This window comes from Curcuma longa, chromosome 14 (genome assembly GCF_044706935.1).
Source record: "Curcuma longa cultivar G26 ecotype Majalengka, Jawa Barat chromosome 14, ITB_CL_G26_1.1, whole genome shotgun sequence".
Lineage (NCBI taxonomy): Eukaryota > Viridiplantae > Streptophyta > Magnoliopsida > Zingiberales > Zingiberaceae > Curcuma > Curcuma longa.
The window spans coordinates 640,965-661,304 of record NC_133874.1 but is presented as its reverse complement, the minus strand read 5'-3'; the positions used below and the strand labels follow the sequence as shown (position 1 = coordinate 661,304).

The window sequence follows — 20,340 nt, the reverse complement described above, 5'->3', positions numbered from 1 at the left end:
CCTTGGTTATGTGATTACTAGGTAATCACATAACCAAGGTTATACATGATAACTTGAACTAAACAATCCCTAAGTGTCTTAGAGGTTAATCCAAGTCAATAAAGTAAATAATTTATGATTTTTCAAAAGGTTAAAAATATGATTTTTAATTTAACTTTTTAAGTTTGGACTCCTCCTGAATCTGACACTCTCTTAGAGTTCTTTGTTCACTAGAAGACAATCTCCCTATGTGTCTTAAGGGATATTCTAAGTCAAAAGAACAATGTTCAAAATATTTTATAAAACATTAGTTTTTAAAAAAATATTTTCAAATTTTTTTTAAAAAAAAGTCTATTGAAAATCAAGTCTTTCAAAAATATTCTCCCTTCCAACTAGACACTCTCTTAGGTTTTGCCTATGTGTCATAGGGTTCTAGATCTAGTGCTGACCTAAAAGTTTTGCGTCTAAATGTTAGTTAACCAATTTTCAAAAATTTATATTTTTAAAAACCATAATATAAGTATACACAAAAATCATGAATTTTAAATAATTATCAAATTTTTAAAAATAGTTTTTAGAAAATAATTTAATAATTTTTGAAAATATTTTTTAAAACTTTGTACTTGAATAGTCTTTAACATCTCACCCATTCTAAGTGCCTCAGTATATGACATATAAAGGTTGCCTTAAAGGTGTTGTAAGATGATTTGTCAATTTTGTTTGACCTTGTGTTATATTCAGATTTAATTGTTGGTTGATTAAGTCCGTATTTCAAAAATCGACTTTCAGGTCGTGGCAAGACACGAGCCTTCTTGGTTATCGGAACAATAATCACTTCCTTACACAAAGTTTTTTAAGACATTATGATCTTAAACAACTTCTTAAGAAACCTTGGTCTAACTAAGATAGGATGTGACGAGGTAGTTTCAATTAGGTTAACTTAGTTAAGCAGATCAAGTAAGGTAGTCCTTACCCCATTTGACTACCTAGATTATGTTTTCTTAACGTATTATTATCTCGCCTTACTCTGGTACTATGTTGGTAAGTGTCAACCAGTCATTTATCCTTAACTAACTATTCTAGATTAAGCAGTAAGTAACATGATGATATGTCATTTATGTGTATAAAATAAGGCATATATATCTATATGATAGTTAAGCATGAGTTAAACAAGTCAAATAATTTTTAATTTCTAATAATGTTTTAAATTCTCGATTGGATACATTTCGAGTGGACCCGCGAATGTGTCAACCCATTTTGACACAATTTGAATTTTATTTGAATTCGTTTCACTAGGTAATGTTTTAAGTTAGTTTTATAATAATAAATATTTTATTATAATTAGGTTTATGGCTTTTAGATATGTTTGTTTGAATTATTATTAATTTATTTTTAAAATTTTCATTTGTTTTGAATTTTGAATTTTAAATTTGAATTGAATTTTGAATTTGTTTTGAATTTTTAAATTTGAATTGAATTTTGAATTTAAAATTTGAATTTGTTTTGAATTTTTAAATTTGAATTGAATTTTGAATTTAACTTTTGAATTTGTTTTGAATTTTTACATTTGAATTTAAATTTTGAATTTTTTTTTTTTTTGAATTTTTAAAATTGAATTGAATTTTGAATTTGAATTTTTTTGAATTTTTAAATTTTAATTGAATTTTGATTTTGATTTTGAATTTATTTTTAATTTTTAAGTGGATTTAATTTTAGATTTAATTATGTTTGATAATTAAATGGAATTGGATGATGATTAATTTCATTATTTAAATTCGAGTTTGTAAGATATAAATTTGACTTGTTAAAATTTATAGATTTATCTTTTTATATTTTAAATTTTAAATTTTAAATTTAAATTTTTAAAAATTAATTTTAAATTTTTTAAATTATTTATTATTTCTTTATTAAATGGTACACGATTGTAGTTAATTTTATTATTTAATTTTAAATTTTTATTATTTAAATTTGAATGATTATTTGTAAAGTTTGAAAGTTTATCGTAAGAATTTTTAAGATCTGATTTTGAATTTTTCATAATTAAATTATTAATTTTAGCATTTATCTTGATGGATTTTTATTTTGTCTTATTATTAAAATTATCTTAATTATTTAATTTTTAGTTATTTTTAAAAATTAAATCATTCGATTTATCTTGATAATTATTAATTTTATGTTGTTTAGTTGATTTTTTATTAATTTTTAAATTTATTAAAATAATTAATTTGAATTTTTTAATTTATCAATATCTTGATTAAATAAATTAGTTAATTTTATCATTTACTTTTAGAATTTTAATATTTAAATTTAAATGATTATTTTGAAAGTTTGAAAGTTTATTGTAAGAATTTTTAAGATTTAATTTTAATTTTTTCATAATTAAATTATTAATTTTAGTATTTGTCTTGATGGGTTTTGATTTTATGTTATTATTAGAATTATCTTGATTATTTAATTTTGAATTGCTTTTTAAAATTAAATTATTTAATTTATCTTGATAATTATTAATTTTATCTAATTTGGTTGATTTTTTTATTAATTTTTGAATTTATTAAATTAATTAAATTAATTAAATTAAATTATTTAATTTGTTATTATTTTTATTAAATATGTTAAAAAATTGATCTATTTTTTAATTTAAATTAGTCAAATTGACTAAATTTTTTAAATTATTTAGAATTGAATTTTTCAAATTAACTAAATTTTCTATAGTTTTAGAAAAAATAATTAAATTTTCTAAATTACCTAGAGTTGAAAATTTTAAATTAACTAAATTTTCTAAATTGTCTGAAAAATTAACTCTAGTATGTAAAATTCTATGGCTATTTTTGTAATTAATCATACTTATCTGAATCATATCCTCTAATTTTGATTTTTATCCGCCGTCTTCTTCTCCGTACACTAATTTTTATAGTGTCCTCTCTCCCTGCACTTAAAACATATTATTTGAATTTTAAAACGAATATTAAAAATTTTACCTTGCTCCTCCATCTTTGCTGTCTTGCTCCCATAGTGGTTAGTCCTTATCGAGAGCAGGTTTGCTTTGATACCAATTGTAGGATCGTTAGGATCCGTTAAAGGGGGGGGGGGGGTGAATATGCGTTCCTCATTTTTGTTCGTTCGTTCTATTACAGAGACTTGGCAGCGGAATTAATAAACGATGCAAGGACATGCGGATTTACTTGGTTTCTAACCCCGGTTAGTACGTCCAAGGAGACACCCATCCACTAGTGGTTTCCTTTCCGGACATCTGTCCGGAAGTGGAGATACCCGTCTTACAGTCCAATCAATAATAAATGAAAGCACAAATGTAAAATTTAAGAAAAGAATAAACCAAACACGTGTAATAGTCGATCCTGGAAGTCCTGAGCACTGCGTACTCCTTTTGGAACTTCCTCGGTTGCACGAGCCTGATTCTGTTCGCGTTCAGCAGCACCGCAGGATGAAGAGTATGGTATAGAGAAGTTCTTTAGTGCTTCACGTTGAGGCCTCTTATATAGATCTTTTCGGGCGCCTGGATTTTTATCCGGGTGCCTGGATAAAATTCAATCTCTTCGGTTTTTATCAAGGTCGATTCTTTTGGATCTGGGCGCCTAGAACCTCTTCGGGCGCCTAGAGGCTGAGGTGTCCTGACCACTGGGACTCTGCCACCTTATTTGCCTCTCTGGCCCGCTCGGTTGACGTTCGATCATCTGGAACTAATCCAGGCACTTGGATCGTCTGGTTGTTTGGAGTAACATCTGGGCGCCTGGATCCAGTCAACTTAGGTGTGACATGAGTTGACCTTGGGCTTAGTTTGACTGTTTCTGTTTGCTTCTTTTATGCTTCCTCCATCTTGCTTCCAGCTCTTGGTCTATGCAAGATCAACATATAAATAAACAAACAACCTAAATCTACTTGTAGTCCGTCTGACCTACTAGGCTTACCTAAGTCTTACCTTGCAGGTCTAACCTATTGATTTATCCGTGCCTAACTTCTCGTTAGGATTAGTCATTTCCATAGGTAGACTTCTCAACTGTCAAACTGTTGGGATCGTCCCGGTGCAATGCGCGTGTTTATACGTTTCGTAAACGTGTGCAGCGAAAATAAATAAAGAATTAAACTAATTATTATCACAACATACGCAGGCATAATAGAAAATAACAGTGTACAAGGCATGACAGGAAATTAAAATTTTCAGAATAGTAAATTATTCTAAACGTGTACCTCGTGAATGATGACATTGAGTAGAGTTGACATCAATTGAGTGGTCCTCGTCGAAGTCTTGCCTTTACTGGTGATCCACGCCAAGCTCTCGTCTGGACGGCTTCGAAAGCCACGAGTCGCATCATCATCTTCGGTACTAGCCGATGATCGATAACGATCGATTCGAGAGAAGCCTTATTCCGGAAACCACGCAACAACGTTTGTCGCGATCGTTCCGGGGCCTTCTAACTATCATCGAGAATCATATTCTTGATGTAGTTTTGGTGGTTAATTATTGACTGCCAATTTAAGATAAATTGGTCGAAACATTTTCGACGTTGATGGAAAAATCTCCAGAAACTTCACAAGTTTCCGGGGCTAACCTCAACAATAGCGCATGGCCTTTTCGGTGATTGAAAACGTTCGACAATGGATAATACACCGATGGTGAACGGTAAGCTTTGACCGATCGCTACAATAGCTCGACAACTTCACAAGTTCCCGGATCGTATTGCTTCACACGGGAAGCAACCAAAGCGATGGTTGGCTAGGAATAGAACTGTGCATTCCCTGTTCTCCTCTGAAATCATGATCAGGACGATTGAGCGGCGCTCAGCCGCCCTTGTTCTTCCAACCGGCGACGCATCTTCGCAAGGAGGAAACCAATCGCCTGACGCTCACGCGATCAGCCACGTTGAGGAAGCATGATCATGATTGGGAGAAGTCGCGCAGTCTCTAGTGTGTTCGTCGGGCATGGGAGAAGAGGCACGCGATCGGGGAAGGCAGAAGCGGCGTCGGCTAGGAATTCCCCAATCACTCAAGCTCCGCAAGCAATCGGGAGAAGGAGATACTACCGAATATACAAAACCCAGAAGTAGATCTCCTATCAATGGGAGATCCTGCCGAATCTGTATCAGAATACCCTATGACTCGAGTATGTTCTTTGTCTTCGTACAAAAGATCCTTTCCTAGAGCGCCTTTAATATATCGGATAATACGTGTTACAACATCCCAATGTTCCTTGCATGGAGAGTTGAGAAACTGACTTACTACACTTATTGCAAATGAGATATCCGGACGAGTAACAGTAAGGTGGCTTAGTCTCCCTACTAATCGTCTGTATCATTCAGGATCTGGAAGAAACTTCCCTTGATTTGGCATGAGCTTGACATTAGGATCCATGGGGTGTCAACTGCCTTTGAGTTTAACTTGCCTGTTTGTTCTAGAATATCCATTGCATATTTCCTTTAGGATATGATAATCCCATCTTTGGACTGTGCTACTTCTATTTCCAAAAAATATTTGAGTTTGTCGAGATCTTTTGTTTGAAAATATTTGAAAAGATGTTGTTTCACCTGTGAAATCTCGAGATGATCACTACATGTGATAACAATATCATTAACATAAACTACTAAGTAGATGTAACCAGTAGATGATTGACGATAAAAAATAGAATAGTCAGCCTCATTCCTGAGTCATGTCAAACTGTTGAATTACAGTACTAAATCTACCGAACCATGCTCTGGGAGACTGTTTGAGGCTATATAAAGATTTTCGCAGACGATATACAAGACTAGAAGACTCCTCCTGAGCAATAAAACACGGAGGTTGCTCCATATAGACTTCTTCGAGCAAATCACTATGTAAGAAAGCTTTTTTGATTTCCAACTGATAAAGAGGCCAATGTCAAATCGCAGCAATGGACAGGACATGCGCACGGAGGACATCTTGGCAACAGGAGAAAAAGTGTCTCCATAATCTAATCCGAAGATCTGAGTATAGCTTTTAACAACGAGGTGAGCTTTAAGCTGGGCAACCTTTCCATCTGGACTAACTTTCACTGTATATACCCGTCGACAATCGACAACTGACTCCCCTAGTGGTAGAGGAACGAGATCTTAAGTTTCATTGCTCTATAAGACACAATTCATCGAGCATAGTCTGTTTCCATCCTGGATGGGCAAAGACATCACCTGTAGTCTTCGGAAGAGAAACAGACGACAAGGAGAAAAGATAAGAAAAATAGGATGGAGAAATACGATGATAACTCAAAGAAATATAATGAGGAGAAGGATTACGAGTGGAACACATACCTTTCCGAAGTGCAATAGGAATATCAGATTCAGGAGATGACATCAGAGGACGAGGCGAAAGATTTGACTCTAAAGATATGTCCATGGTAGCGTCAGTGGTGGGCGGCGGCAAAGCAGGACGAGGACGACACTGATAAATATACAATGGAGGAGATGTCTTCGAAGGTGACAAAGACTCCTCTGGAGGATAAAAGATAACCATCGGTGTAGGCGTAGAAGGAGAAAACTCGGACGAAGATCCATTAGGCCCAAAAAATGGAACCGAATCAAAGAACGTGACATTAGCAGAGATGAAGTACCGATAAAGAGTAGAGGAATAACACTTGTACCCTTTTTGAGACCGTGGGTACCCAAGGAAGACACATTTATGAGATCGGGGAGAAAGTTTGTTAATGCCAGGATCGAGAGCATGAGCAAAACATATAGAACCAAAGACCTTAGGTGGTAAAGGATGAAGAGACTGATGAGGATAAAGAACATGGTAAGGTATTTGACCTTGTAGAGTGGAGGAAGGCATGCGATTGATGAGATAGCACGCAGTAAGTACAACGTCACTCTAAAACTGAAGAGGAACATGAGAATGGAGAAGAGTTCGGGTGGTCTCAAGAAGATGACGATTCTTGCGTTCGGGAACTCCATAAGTACAACGGAAAAAATCGTCTATAAAGGTAATAAAATATCGTGATCCCAATGTAGAAGAAACACAATACGAACCCCAAACATCGGAATGAACCAAAGCAAAAGGTGACGTAACCTGACTCACAGTGCGAGGAGAAAAAGAACTACGAATATGCTTTCCTAATTGACATGATTCACAAGACAAAAACTCTAAGTGAGGAAGACCAGGATGTAATTGTTTCAATTTATCAAGATCAGGATGTCCCAACTGAGCATGAATAAGAAGGGGAGATGCCGCCGTCGAACCAACAAGAGAGGACTGTTGAAGCTGATATAGGCCATGAGACTCATATCCGAAGCCAATCATTCTCCTCGTACTCCGGTCTTGTAAGAAAATAGAAGATTTAGTAAACGAGATGACACAATCAAGAGATTGAGTAAGCTGACTAATTGATAATAAATTAAAGGGAGCACCGGGAACATAAAGAACATTATAAATAGAAAGAGATGGAGAAGGATGAACAACACCAACACCTTGGGACTAAATTTGAGAACTATTTGTCACGGTGACAAAGGGTAAATAACCAGAAGTAGAGAGAAAAAAAAAAGAGATTTATTATCAGTGATATAATCGGTGGCTCCGGAATCAAGAACCCAAGTACTCGAAGAGTGAGATATGCCAGCAAAGGAATTATCAGTGAGTGCAACGGCAACAGGGGAATCAGAGACCTTTCGATCCTCATACCATTTCAGAAAGTTGTCATACGAAGATGGTGGAGTTGGATCTGGTGACAACTATGAAGTGGAAGCTTAAGGAGCGACAGAACTCTGCAGAACTCTGGACGATCTGCGCAGCACGGGGAGGTCGACCATGTAGACTCCAACATTTATCAATCATGTGTCCAGGTCGATGGCAATGATCACACCAAGGGCGCCTTTTGCCACCCTTACAAGGTGGAGGTCTGTTATTGTTTCGAGAGATCAAAACTGATGTGTCCAGGTCGATGGCAATGATCACACCAAGGGCGCTGCCACCCTTACAAGGTGGAGGTCTGTTATTGTTTCGAGAGATCAAAACTGATGAGACCAAACCTGCATGGGCCACCATCTTCACAAATCTTCTGCTCACAGATCTGTTGCTGTCTAGGGTTTATGGGGACATGCTGCTCATAGCACGGGGTACTCAGATCAGATCAGAGGAAGCAGATTAGAGGAAGAGAAGACCACATCAGAGGGAGCAGGCATGCTCAGAAAACGGATTTCTCGTCCTACCAAGTCTACCACTTTTTTTAGTGGCGGCGCCGACGAGCAGGCCGAGAAAACGAGTGGTGGCGGCGCTGGCGTGGACAGCCTCCCAGATGATGTTGTGGGTCTCGGGCGCGAGACCCGGGGAAGTCTTCAGCAGAATCGGAGGAGGTCGCGGTCGACAGCCGGCCTGAACTTGATCTCGGCCTCGATCTAGTTGCAGGCAATGCCAGGGGGCGAGGTGAGGGTGGCGGTGCTCGCGGAATTTGGAGAGGCACGTGACGACGAGGTGAGGGCGCTCGGCGGAAGAGGAAGGCTCTAGCGCTGCGCTGTTGACGAAAGAGGAAGGCTTGTCGGTGGCGTACCTGTGGCTTGTCTTCTTCTTCTCCTTCAGGGTGATCGAAATGGAACCAGCGAAAGACAAGCCGGTGGCGGCGGAGGCGACACACTCGCTGGTTCCACGGGGGGAAATCATAGTGAGTGGTTGAGGGACCGGTGGTGGAGGCAACGGCTCGCTGACCTGGGGGCCTTGGTTGGGGCCGAGAGACTCACCGATCACGACGGAAAGCGGCGCTGAAGAAGCGGAGGAGAAACCTCGGAAGGGATCGGCAACGGAGCGTCAGTGGACAGGAGATGCGCGGCTGCAATGGAATGCCGTTGGGTTCTCGCACGATAGGGAGGAAGACCACTGTCGGAGGAAGACGGGGAGGAAGACCATCGTCGGGTTCGCGGGCGGCTGGAGAACGCGATCGAGGAGGCGGCGTTCGGGTTTGCGGTCGGTCGGAGAGCGTGGTGGGCTACAGAGAAAGGAAGGCTCGTGCACGGGAGAGAGGCGTGCGGTGGAAGAGAAGAAAATCCTAAAACCTAACCTGACTTTAATACCATGTAAAATAATATAGGAAATCTTATTTTATTACAAGAAACAAGGGCCTATTATATACCAATTTAGGGACTTATTCTAAGAGAACTATTCTATAATATATATATATATATATATATATATATATATATTATATATATATTTTATAGGTTAATATCCCTAAATATTCTAACATCTTCCATTACCATAACTCGTTTTCAGAAGGGAGGATTTTCCATACTACATTTCATATGCATGCTTGCAATTTTATCAATATACTCAATTCTTTTCTCAGTTCTAACTACCTAATATGACATTGAGGTGTGGTCTTTTGAAATCAAGGCCTCCCTTGTATGTATCTAGGGAAATATCTCCGTGATTTTCCTCTAATGAAAGCTAAACTGTCACAAGAGAGTATAGTTTTCCACCATTTTGATGATTTCTGACATCTAATTTAGTGATCCAATGACTGAATCCTAGTTTGAAAGAGTTGTTATCTCTTTGCAGTTGTTTCTTTGCTGACCTTTATTTATAATTGAGTCAGGCCACCATGATTCCTTGAATATCCCTACTTGAATACAAAGTTGAAACCATTGTAATTAATTTGCCTACCTACTTGTGTTAGAGCTGCTATCATAGAGTACCACTTCTCCTGTACAAAATTGAAGCTAACTTTTCAGCAGAACATGCTAACTAGTGATCGTAGCTATTAGATAAACCTAGTTCTATGGTGTAAAACAATATACCTAGTTCTCAGGAGAAGTCTTACTTTTTTCATGAAATTGCCTCAAGTTTGTGTTTCTTAAGAAAGTTCGTAACGAAACATTGATTTTGATAACATAGGGTGTGAGTCATTTAGAATTCATAAATTTTAGTAAGTGTATGCAACTCTTGTTTGTGTGGCTTGATATTGCACTGTGATCCTTTATCATAATATTACCAAATATTGCTGATGTAACAAATTATGTTCTTCCTGGCACTCCCCTTGATGAAGAGGCTTCCCAGAGGGGCACATCAGTTTATCTTGTTGAGAGGTGGATTGACATGCTTCCCAAATCTTTGACTGCAGGTTCTTCTTCCCCTTTTTCGGTTTATTGTCGATTGATATTTACAACTAACACATATTTCTTGTGTAATTAGGAATGAGTTGGTTTGAACTGGCCTCTAGAGTAGGGAAACTAACTGAATTCTCACTCTTGTGTGTTGTTTCATGTAGACATTTATTCTCTAAGTTCTGATGTGGAGAGGCTGGCTTTCTCTGTCATATGGTAACTTTGTTTTCATTCTACCATTTACTGTTAAAGACTATTAAATCCTTTTTTGTGCTCAGAAGGAACCACTAAGAGAGCATTATGTGTCCTAATTTTGTTGATTATCCATCTCATTGTTTTTTTCATGTACTGAATTTTGTAAGAACAATGGAGATACCAACTATGGCATGTACTTCCACTATTTGTGAATATGTAATCTGAGGTATAGGATATTGAAAAGTTTCTTTGATTATATTGAATATTGATATGGCTGAAGGAAACATATAGAATCTTTTTTTTAGTTGATGACTTGGTATGCACTACTGGTATTTGGTACACAAGGTTCTTAACAAAGTCAAGGTTTGACCAAATTCCAAATGCCAGATAGTTTAATTTTGTATCCTTAGTTGGTATTATGAAATGATATGCTGATGGCTATAATGTCAATGGGTCCTTTTTCTTTTCAGTTTTGATTTTGGAGCACTATTGGGTAGTACATCTGGTTATGATCAATATTTGGTTCATTGTTTGAAAACTTAGCTTTACTATTATTTTTCTTTAAATTTATTTTGTGTACTTGAATATTTAATTCTTTGTGATATTGAGTAATCTATCCTACATGATCTTTAATACCTCTTTTTATGGTAATGAGTTGTGTACTCCATTCATGTTGGTTGAGTTGCTTTCTACTTCAACTCATAAAAGTTCCTTTTCCTTCCATGGCAGGAACTAACACTTGATGCAAATATAGTATCAACTAGATACACAAAAAGTGCTATCAAGTCATATGCTGCATTGTTGTATGTTGAAGCCCAAGCGAGGATGGATGATAGGTTTCTCGTTTTTCTTATTTCCACTAATATATTGATCATTAACCATAAGTATAATTTAAAGACTTATATGGATCTTCTTCATTTTACTTCTGAGCTAGTTAGCCCTTCTAGCTCATTGTTCAGAATGAGTCCAGTAATGATATTTTGAGTAGTCATCCTGATACTTCTAAAGCTTGGCACTTCCAAAACTTTCCACTTTAAAGGGAATTGATAGAGTTATCTTTAGTTGATAAATGAAGACTTCTGCTGTTAAGGAAACTCTTTAACCATCCATTGATTATTGATTCAAATACTAGCCATTTCCTATATTTAGTATTTTTCTTTTTAATAGCAATAGAAATGATGTTCTTAACCTGAAGCGCCTAAAATAATAAGCATAGATGATTAAATAAATTGTTAGACCACTGGATTAATTAGTTTTTATTGCCTGTATAAATCAACGATAGCCATATTGACTTTGCTCTCTAATAACCTTCAATATCTCTTTTCAAATTTATTGGAACGATTTACCTTGTTTGATTGATGTCTGCCCTTGCTAAACTTCTTGTGTAACTACTAAGAATAGAATGCTTCTTACGGTCGGTTGATGGATCCACTAACCACTGATCTGCGAAATTTAAATTCATTAGCAAAGGCTAGCTTATCTGGTATAATTATTTACTGCCGTTAGGTGGCTATTTTTTTTATAAATCTGATTTCGAAGATCAATTTGATGGTTTGAACATAAATATTTTCTAGCTAGATAGACAATGAGACTTTGACGAAATAAAAGAGGAGCAATCACTTGCTTCACCTGAAGTCAATTTCAAACTGACACTGAAACTCACGATCCCCATGACATAGGTATATATGGAATTGTTTCTTTTCTTTCATTTCACAGAGCATTTTTTTTAGGTATGTACCAAATTCGTGAGGCTAATCAGATGATTGAGGAGTTTATGTTGGCTGCAAATATTTCAGTTGCAGAAAAGATCTTGAAACATTTTCCTTTATGCTCGTTATTAAGGTATCCATGATTTATCATATCTAGTTTGCTATTGAATTTATATGTTATTTCTTTGGAAGTTTCTGCTCAATTTTGTTATTCATCTATTTGTGCATTTTTGCCTTTTATCTTATGTATCTTTTTTTTTCTTCGGTTCTCTTAGGTAAGATTTGTTCATCAGAATCAAGTAGGTGGTAATAGGAACAAGTAGATAATGGAATAGCTATCTAGGGCACATTTAGTACTTTATTGATTTAACAATCTAAACACAATAATGGACTTGTTTGTTTGATTTTTATAACTGAGAGTACTTATGTTAATCCTCTAGAACCTTTTAGGGATTTCAGCAACAGCTACTTTCTAATAATTGAGAACATTTTTTCTGGTTACCTTTGATTATCTAGCGTATTTTTGAGGTTCTCAGACGTTTGTTGATTGCGTAACTTGAGCATCATTTTCCTTGCAAATATTATTTCTCTAATTCATCTAAAGAACAAATATACATGCATTATTGAAGTAGTGACTTAGCATAAAAAATATAGAATTTTGTTGTGTTAAGAAAAGTCAAATGGGTTATCCAAGCATGATAAGCAATTGCTGACTCCTATAAGAAACTAGATTTGTAACAAGCAATTATTTCTTTTAGTGTATCTTATTCACATAGTCTGGAGAGAATAGTGTAATTTTTTGCCTTTGTTTTTTTACATCTTTAAAGCTCTCTCTCTAACTTGTTTTTTCCTAATATATAGATTGTGAAATTTTTTATGGTGATTCATTGCTTGCTCCATTAGCCTATTTGCTTTAGAAGGTCACCTTGATTGGATCATTCCACTAAAATTTCCATCACAATAAATTCTTCAAGCTCCAACCTATTTTTGGAGAACTATTTATTTATTCAATGAGGAAAGACCTATTGAAAACTAAAACCTTATCATGCATTAATATTTTAAACCTTGATATTATATATCATCATTCTTGCTAATTTTGCTTGTGTTCCTTGTTAACGTCCCTATTCTTGTTTGATATTTTTTTGATATTTTCCATCATTTTATTTAATATTACATTTTTTAGGTGAGAATATATGTGTTGCTCTACAAACAAATATAAAATGGTGTGATACTCCAATATTCAAAAGGACACTTTTCCAAGCTAATGAGATCATAAAACTCCATCCCATGAAAATTGTGCTTGAATTGTCTTCTAGATCTACTAAAGAATCACTTTGTTGATCGATTAAGTAGAATTTTTTGTTCATTTGATTTTTCTATTTTATCATGTCTATTCATATCATTGAGATGATTTTTGTATTCCACATAGAGTCATTCCCTTTTATAGTTGATACAAGCTCAGTGCAAAATAAAATAAAATATGCTATATCTACATCTTTGTGTTATTTTTGACTAAATAAAACAAACTCGATACAAGAAGTGTTGCACTTTATATGCATGTCGCCTTTTTATAAAATAAAATTTTGTTGGATACTTCTAACCTCATCAACCATTAGTTACATGTTAGGCAATTTTAAAATATGGTAATTGCATGAGTTTATTCCTTTGAACATAGAAAACAATACAAAAATGGTAGCACAAATCGTCATTATCCTTTTTTAGTAGATCACAATTTTATGATTGATAAAAATATTCATTCTCTATGTGAATGACGGTGGCACATGACTTAGTGGTATAGTCAAAATCTTCTTTAATTAGATAAATTTTTATTTAAAATGATATAAATATTAGTAATTTAGGAAAATTCTTTTAGAATTTTCTAAAAAATCAAATATCTATTGAAAGAGTTTATTTTTACAATTTAAGAAAGTAATTCCTCGATCCAAAAGAGCAGCTAAATTGAGTGCTTTTTCTCATTTATTAGTGGGATTACTAGAAGTACTTGTTTTTCATGTGGTATATATTCTCTTATTCCTCTATGTTATCAATATTATGAATTGCTTATTGTGGTTATTGTTTTATGTTATTTTGGCTAATCTAGTTAGTGATCATGATAATTATAGGATGTTAATATATGAATTTTATATTTTCTCTTATACTCATATTGTTTATGGATTTTAATATGTCTCTAGAGTAAACACACATTATCATATAATAAAATACCTCACGTGGTAATTCAATTCCTAATATTGTCTATGAAAGATTTTCTTTATCTGACATGCTAAGACTTATTGAATATATTCCCACCCTTAGTAAAGTAGGATTGTCATATATTTCAATTAGGGAGCAATGCCAGTGTATGTTTTAATGCAACCAAGGATTCTGCAATCAAACCTTAACTAGTACATATATATTTTAAGTTTAATTGAGTCTATCAATGAAACCACAATCAAATGTATTAAAATAAGTGTTCATTCAATATTCTCTTTTAAGATGCACTCCATAATAACTAAGACATGTTTGCTCATCATCATCATGCAATCAAAGTTAGGATATCCAATGACACATTTTCTTTTTTGGTGCTCATGATTTATTTTATTAGGTTTGCAGGAGTCCAACCCCATGCTTCTTTGTGACGAGGATTGCCTCTGTTCTATGCTATAGCTTCAGGTCATTTTCAATCTTTTTCTGCGAGGTGATGGTGCAATATTATGTTAATTCTTTTGCCCTTTTTCAGTGCTTTCCAGGTTAATTCTTTGTTGTTTTTTCAATTGGAAAATTTGCTTAGGATTCGCTATGACATGTATCTAGATGGAGTGGCCATTATTGTACATCTCTAAGTTTTATGATCATCTTTTATTTTATTTCTTGTATGCTTAATAAACATCAATGAAAGTGGATCAATATAATTTAGGTATAACTTCTAATCGTAGATGCATCAACTCATTCTATCCAATGATAGATTTCCTTTTAAGTGGGTTGCAGAAGCATAAGGTGGAATGATAAAAAATATAGGGTGGTAATAAAAGTAGCACACATATATACTATAATATATATTGAGTTCAAAGTCTATATATAGATTGAACCGATCAATTCTGTTTAATTGAGCCTAATTCATGCTCAAAGATCATTTGGATGGTATGGTTTAGTTAGAATATATAAGTCAATTGTGCTTTTTTCTCTATGTAATTTGGATGGTATTTTTTCTTCATATGTCGTTTCTCTCACAATTTTTTTTTGTTAAATTATTACATTATTTGTCCATCATTTACTAGACATCAATTTTAGCAAATCAAATATAAGTTTACAATCATATTCCTAAATGATCAGCAATTATCGATAAGCATACATGCTCATTTACTATCATGTTCCCAAATGTCCCTGTGAATCAATGCGAATGGCTTTGATGAATAGTAAGATACACTTGGATAGATAGGATGTGTGATTAGCAAGTTGACAAATCTCATATTTAAACAATTTTAAACTTTTATTGATGAATAAGTGAGGGAACAACCTTTTGAGATAGATTAGGTTTGGATGACCTAATTGATAGTGCCATAACATAATTTTTATTGATACTTGAATTAAAGACAGTACTAGAAAAACAAACTGACTTGCCTTAGATAAATCACTACTCACCACTAAGGTTTCCCTAAGTTAAAGTGTGTTGAAAAGATAGAGTTCAAAGCTAGTGTTGTAAATGACGGTAGGTGGTGGTGGGGCGGTCAATGATCGCCTTGGCCGCCTAGGCGGTGCTTATGTGGTTGATTTTTTATATATAATATTATAATTAGTCATAATTCTTTATGATATTTATGGATAAATAAGTTTCGTACAATACAATTTATATAAAGTACAAATAAATATATAAATGAATTAATAAAATAATTAATATAAATTCATCACCATAATACTAAAAAAGTAATATTATTACTTTTACCAAAAGTCTTTCAATCCAACATGACAACAAGCGAACAAGGACTAGACTAAACATAACTAATCTTTTTAACCATCTATACATGCACCATCAACTACATCCATAATCCTCTCATCATTGGACTCAAAATTAACATTTTTTTTCATTCTCTCTTGGTGTATCTAAATCCTCATCAAGTTTTCTAATGGGGATGCTCCTTACACTTATCCTTGGTTGTAACACTTCATATGCTCCTGAGGCCTCCGCCACCCTCCAAGTAAGTCCCGAACTCGACTTGACCTCATCTTCATCACCACCATTAACAAGCCAACCTTGAGCATCACTAGCTTGAGAGGATAGAAGCAAATCTCCACTCATTTCTCTTGTACTCTTCTTCTTTATAAGATTAACGTTAAATTTAACATATACAAGATCATTCAATCTTGATATTTCGAACCCATTCCTCTTCTTAGTATGTATCTAAATAATTAGAAAATTATTAAAAACTAATAAAAAGGAAAAAAATAAATAACATAATTTATGAATTACTATTTACCCATTCAAATTGGCTCCAATTTCTTTCACACCTTGCTGAACTACTTGTCAAAGAAATCTCATTGTCATTTTTTGTTAAGTGTGGAATGTCACCACCATAATTGGACCACTATCCAACTTGAAAAAAGTAAAGAGATAAAAAATAATAAATCAAAAAATAGGTGAAACAGACATATATATTAGTGAATAGAAATAAAGGAAAGAAATGTACCCGAATCAAAGTCATGGTACACATCCACTTTCTCATATGTTGCGACCACCATTTTTCTTCCAAAGGTTCTGGATTTATTATTATACTTCAATAATTCATTATTAGAAATGCTGGATTGTATGTCATCGTTAGTGGGGAAAATTCTCTCAACATAATTTAAGAACTCATTCATAATATTAGTGTCATTTTGTATGCTTGGATCTTTAAAGTAAAAAAAATCATATTCAACAAGTAAGCGACATAATGCAAAGGATTATCAAGTCTACCCTTATACTTCTCATGAATAATCTTTAAAATAGGAGTTACATTTTCTTCTTTTTTGAAAGTCTTTCTAATCTCTTCCTTGGCTTGTTAAAGTCTACCCAATTGTCACCATCAACAAGGCGTAAACTTTCACTAAAGGGGTGAAAACATTCAAAGTCAAAGAAACATCATTCAAAAAAAAGATACTTGTTATCGTCACCTTCGCCGCTTTCTCCTTCACACTACTCCTTAATTTTGTTTTGCTCCACTCCTTGGATGTAAGCATAAGTCTCAATTAATCTTTTTTGCTTTTGAGACTTTCTAAAGAAAAAAATGAAGTAGTAAATCTAATCACTCGGGCCTCACAATATCCCTCTTCTTGGTATATTTTCTCATAATAGTTAAAGTTCTTTGATGTGCATAGACAAATATTGTTAGGGCTTTTACTTTCTTAAGAATTCCACTAAACTTTGGTAGCTTTTCAATTACTTCAAGCATGGTTTATTGTATGAGTCGCACAAGGTTTAAAAAATTTAAGGGTGTATAACCTTCAACAACTCTGTCACCGCCATATTGTTTGTCACCTTGTCTGTCACTACTTGAATAACATGTTGAGGGTCAATTTCGTTAATGTATTTTTCCACAAACTAAGCCTCGGTGTGTGTCTCCATGGATTTTTCAATAGAACCAAGGAATGAAGTGTCTAGTTTGCAATTAACATATAAATTCATAATGCTCTTACAATCCATCCACGCATTAGTCATAATTGAGCGTCTATTTCATCCACTTTTCATGCTTTTTTCGAGATAATTTGGTTCTCTCAACTTCTTATTTCAAAAGTAGCTCTCTTAGAAGATATTAACTTAGAAGTTTGTAGCCCGAGTCAAATTAGTCAATTATCTCTAAAAATTATCTAAAACTTTGATCGTCAATTGCATGAAAAGAAATTCTTGTCTCATACATCCATCTTGTAAGGTACTCATGCACATCATTTGTAAACTTTAACTTCAATGTATCATTTATGTTTTGTTGTCTTGCCTTTGTTGGATTGATTGTGGATGCCCACTTATCAATAGGCCCGAGGCACTTTGACTTCCTTTTAGAATAATCTTCTTCCACTTGACAATTATTATTCTCTACATCAACACCTATATTTACTTCCACCCTCTCTTTTTTTAGTTCTTCTACTCTTTCTTGCTTCTTATTTTTGCTATTTTCAAGATAAATTTTTACCATAGCAACAAGTGCAACAACCACAATCATATAATAACAAGTGCAACAATCATAAATGCAGAAATCAATTATCAACAAATACATGCACATATGATATGCATGGTCACTGTCTGCACTCGCCACCCCTATACATCCACCCAGTGCAGTGAACTGGGGCGCACGACAAGATAACTGTACACGCTCCAACAACAAACCACTACTAATCAAGTGGGGAGCGGGCAGGATATCGTAGGAGGGCTATCTAGCCAGTCTTGGTTGCACCCAATATAGTACAACAAATGCTCTCACTCTTGTGCCATTATCATACAATGTCAAGTGAGTGCTAACAACAACAACAATGATCAATACACCTTTTATCATGTATATGTCATGATGCTCGATTCAACAAGGCATATATCTATGCAGACATAATCAACATCAACTGAACAAGTCATCACTCACAAATCAGCAATAAAATGCGAATGTATGGAAGCAATCAAAAGATCATATCATGATCACTCAGCAAGGTATCAAGCAACGAATGTAACAAGGATAACAATAAGGTAATTAACAACGAAAATAATCATGCGCTACAAATAGAAACCTGTGTTGACAAAGCACAAGAGTACCCATCTGGTATGATGACTACTGATACAAGAACCCACAGAAAAATACTCCTCATATGTAACACAATCAACAATCAAAGTCTTGCAATTATAATAACATTCACTAAATGCCAGAATATATTTTAAATCTCGCTGCAAAGTAAACTCTACTTAACCATTAACCTCAACCGGATCTAATTCTAACTTAACCCAAATCCAGTTAGATCGATAATCTAATAATTACATCGGATCCAAACCAACAGCAGGCTAACAAATCCGACCAAAACCAACAGCAACCAAGATCTGATAGATTCCAAACGACCCTTTGGTTCAATTTGATTCAAAACTAGACCCTTTGGTTCACTAACCAAACGACCTCTAATTTAAATGAAATCAGTTTCGTTCATTTCGTCTTCATAAGACAACTTCCATCCTTCATCACCAACAAAATTTTTTCGTATCTTATATTCTTTCCCACTAATAAAAATTTGATCCTCAAATTTGCGATCATCAAATTATAGTGTAGAAATATCATAGTAATTAAATCATATTTCAAGTGAATAGATGAGGGTATCGAGCCCGGATGGTATCCTTCAGCTTCCAAATAGCTCCCTTATTTGTATGGTGCTGTCACTCGACTTTTATAAGTCGAATGATTTTGTTTTGCAACTGCCACTCCTTATGATCAAGGATGCGCACTAGAATTTCCTCATAAGACGCATCCGACTGAAGAGGAATAGGTACTTCCTTCAGAATATGCGTAGGATGATGTACATATTTTTGTAGCATGGAGACATGAAATACGTTATGAGCATCAGCAAGTGTCAGCGGTAATACCAAGCGGTATGCCCCCTCGCCAATCCGCTTCAATATCTCAAATGGTCGAATATAGCGCAGAGCTAACTTCCCCCTCAATCCGAACCTCTTCACCTCTTTCGTGGGTGATACACGTAAGAATACATGGTTGCCCATGGAAAACTCCAAAGGTCTCCGTCTTTGATTCGCATAACTTTTCTGTCGATCCTGAGCCTCTGACATACGTCGTCTGATAACGCATACAAGCTCGACATCCTGCTGAATACCCTGCGGACCCAACAACTGTCTCTCACCAACCTCCTTCCACAACATCGGAGATCGACAAGGTCTACCATACAAAGTCTCATACAAAGCTATCTGAATAGTAGAATGATAGCTGTTGTTATATGCGAACTCAATCAGTTGCAAGTGATCCTCCCAACTTGCCATCGAAATCTATAACACAAGCTCTCAGTAAATCTTTCAGAATCTGTATAATACGCTCTGACTGACCGTTTGTCTGCGGATGAAATGCCATACTAAAACGAAGTTCTGTACCTAGTGCTTGCTACAAACTCTGCCAGAACCGTGAGGTAAAATGCAGATCTCTATTCAATATAATATTCACAGGAATTCCATGTAATCTGACAATCTCTCTATCATACAAATTCGTCAAACGATCTAGCGAATTTGTCCGACGTATCGAAAGGAAGCGAGCAGATTTGGTTAATCGATCAACAATTACCCAAATAGCATCATGCCCCTTCCGGGTCTTGGGTATGCTGTAACGAAATTCATCATAATATGTTCCCACTTTCATTCAGGTACTGGTATCTCATGAAGTAACCCGGCTGGTCTTTGATGCTCA

General features: G+C 34.9%; 1 protein-coding gene across 3 annotated transcripts in view; it reads left to right on the top strand.

Annotated features, from left to right (window-relative positions):
* Window positions 1–20,340, top strand: part of LOC141845071 (uncharacterized) — a 53,305-nt gene that overhangs the window by 15,969 nt on the left and 16,996 nt on the right. For all 3 annotated transcript variants that reach the window (XR_012603215.1, XR_012603214.1, XM_074733106.1), the window contains 5 exons: window positions 9,974–10,048; window positions 10,196–10,247; window positions 10,956–11,062; window positions 11,957–12,068; window positions 14,538–14,630. The gene's annotated coding sequence lies outside the window, so the exon portion shown is untranslated. The remainder of the gene's footprint in view (window positions 1–9,973; window positions 10,049–10,195; window positions 10,248–10,955; window positions 11,063–11,956; window positions 12,069–14,537; window positions 14,631–20,340) is intronic.